Genomic DNA, 3,036 nt, shown 5'->3' with positions numbered 1-3,036 from the left:
TACTCTTATTTCTCTTCATTTGCAAGCTACATCTGATTTTTTATTTTAATTTTTTATAAGTTTTTTCCTTATAATCGTGTTTATAATAAAGTGGAAAATTAAAACAAGCTTTTCAAGTTCCAATGGTTATAGTAATGATTAGATAAATGGAAGTTAAATTTAATGAAATGTGATGGAAAGGTCTCCAGACCTTGAAACAACAAGCCCAATTAAGCATATGAGAGAGAGAGAGCAAATAATGGAGCAAACAAGGAAGCAATATTGCATGCTCAACCTCTTTCAAAGACATTAAGATTCGGAATCAAAAGAAAAGCATGATTAAACCAACCTATGCACCGTTCACATAAATGCATGTATCATTCTATTAATACAATTATTTTGAATCAAAGATTGTTCCCACAAACATCTAGGCAAACTCTACTTGATAAAATTATACTAATCCATAAACACTAACTTTATTCAATTAAAAGAAATTTTTTATTGTTTTTGAAAAAAATTTAATAGTAAAATTCAAATGTAATTAAGTCTCTCGATATGAAAACTATCAAATTAAATTTTATAAATCAAGCACTCTAAGTCTATGCATTCTAAAATAAAGGAATTGACTTCACTATATTCCAGTTGATTGCTAGAGTTTAGTAGATATAAGTATATTCTACCAAACACTAGTTACTTCAATTTTTATGTTCATTTGGACTCAATCGATATGATAAAATCATATCATTTTAAATATAAGTATGGTCATTTTATATGTTAAATTAGTTTGGAAGAAAAATAAAGAATATTTGCAAGATTAAAACACTACAATTAAAAATTTAGTAAAAATGTTATTTAATAATCCACAAATCAAAAGATCAAACTTTTGGCCTATCTATCTCTTAAATAAAGCACAATATTTTAATTTTCATTTCGAAGACGCAAGTATTAAAGTACACTATAAAAATATAAGAAGAAAAATAGAAAAGAGTGCACCAAGTTTTCTTGATTAAAATCATCTAACTACCCGAGTGAAGTCTTGCCTAAGTGATTCTCCTAGCATTCCTTCCATTTCTTTGAGCTCTAAAACAGTCCTTCAAACCCAAGTGTCGCACGCTCTTGCACTTACTCTTCACAAAACAATACCAAGACTCCCCCTCCCACACACACTTATGCAAGTTTTAAGCCCTATAAGTATGCAAAACTTCTCTTCCCAATTTTAATTTTTTTTTGAAGTCAAATAACTATTTAGTCAGGTTGTCACGTTGGGTTGCTCTGAGCGCAGTGTTGTTGTGTTGAACTCTCCGTTTTTTTGTTTCCAGGTGCAATCCATAACCATGTTGCATGCACTTGGGGCTACTACTACTGTGCTTGCTAATGACATTAAAGTGCTCTCGTCTAGCATTCTAGCCACTACACAAATTTTGACTTTTTCGATAACGAAAATATGTCGGTTATAATAGGAAAAACTGTCGTTTCTAATGTTATCGACGATTTACCGATGATTTTAAGCTTATTAGTAAAACACTTATCAGAAATTTTAAAATGGATCGATATTCTGACGATATAAATTTACAGATGGTTATCTGACAATTTAATATTGTTATTTTTTTCGAGAAAATTTGAGTCGTCGGTAATCATCGGTTTGTAAAACTTATGGTTCTTCCGTCGGTAATAGCAACGACATACATGTTGGAAAAATGTAACACTATCGATTTTCCTTAAGTCGGCAAAAACGTCAGTTATTTGTCGTTTATGCATCGTTTTTTATAGGGTGAATTGTGGGAAAAGTGTGTTTGAATTTTTTTTTTTGTTGGTGTGTGCTACGAAAGAGTGGGGAACAATCTCCTTCACTTAATGACGTTATCGACCTTTACAAATCAAATAATATAGGAGGGATTCGACTCTACGATTACAATTAGGATGTTTTCCAAGCACTCAGAGGCACAAACATTGTCGTCATCGTCGACATCCCCGATCCCTCATCTTTCTCGTCTGATCCCTCTGCCGCTTATTCATGGGTTCGGAACTACATCCAAGCCTTCCAAGATGTTAACTTCCGTTACATAGACGTTGGTAACGAGCTCATCCCAGGCCCTCTTGCGCAGAACATTCTGCATGCAATGCAAAATCTACATAACGCTTTGCAGTCTGCCGGACTTCATGATCGGATTAAAGTCTCAACGTCAATCTCTACCAATGTCTTCAGAAACTCCTACCCTCCCTCTGTTGGTGCCTTTTCCTCAAACTCCCTCCCCAATCTTCGACCAATCATCAATTTCCTCGCTGCAAATGGCGCCCCACTTCTCGTTAATGTATACCCATACTTCAGCCACATTAGCGACCCAAATCATACCTCCCTCGACTATGCACTCCTTAATTCACCCAATACGGTTGTCTATGACGAGCAACTGCAATATTGGAATCTGTTTGATGCAATAGTCGATGCTCTCCACTCGGCGCTTGAGAAGGTGGGCGGTGGCGATGTCACCATTGTGGTGTCGGAGAGTGGCTGGCCATCAGACGGCGGGGATGCGGCCACGCAATAGAATGCGCAGACCTATATCTCCAAACTGATACAACATGTTGGGCAGGGAGCACCCAAGAGACCTGGGAATTATATTGAGACAAATTTGTTTGCCATGTTTGATGAGAACCTCAAACAACCACAAGGAACTGAGAATCATTATGGCCTCTTCAATCCTCGCAAAGAACCCAAATATTCCCTCAGCTTTTAATTATTATATTTGGGCACAGTGATGATATGACTTATGAGTATCGATATTTTTATTAATAGAAAATAAGCGAAGGTTGGCTGATAAAATATTCTATTTCTTTTTAAATGGAATTTTTTTTAATCATTTTTCTCTGTCAACATGAATTCTAGTTTTATTTTACTTATTGTAATGGTTTATAAGTTGCAATAAAAAAGGTTTTAATCCATATTTGTAATGCAGATTTATGGCTTGATAAAAGTGGTCATGGACAACTACTTAGACCAACATATATATTAGTAAGCTGCATATGAGATCTTCCCATTGTTTATTTGATATTGAATAA

At 34.8% G+C, this 3,036-nt stretch overlaps 1 pseudogene; it reads left to right on the top strand.

Annotated features, from left to right (window-relative positions):
* The window catches only part of LOC110028383, a 4,489-nt pseudogene extending 1,775 nt beyond the window's left edge, over window positions 1-2,714 (top strand).
* Window positions 2,715-3,036: the final 322 nt, after the last annotated feature.

Source organism: Phalaenopsis equestris, unplaced genomic scaffold, assembly GCF_001263595.1.
Source record: "Phalaenopsis equestris unplaced genomic scaffold, ASM126359v1 Scaffold000511, whole genome shotgun sequence".
In the NCBI taxonomy this organism is placed as follows: domain Eukaryota; kingdom Viridiplantae; phylum Streptophyta; class Magnoliopsida; order Asparagales; family Orchidaceae; genus Phalaenopsis; species Phalaenopsis equestris.
The sequence above is the reverse complement of the archived record's forward strand: the minus strand, read 5'-3'. Positions and strand labels throughout refer to the sequence as shown.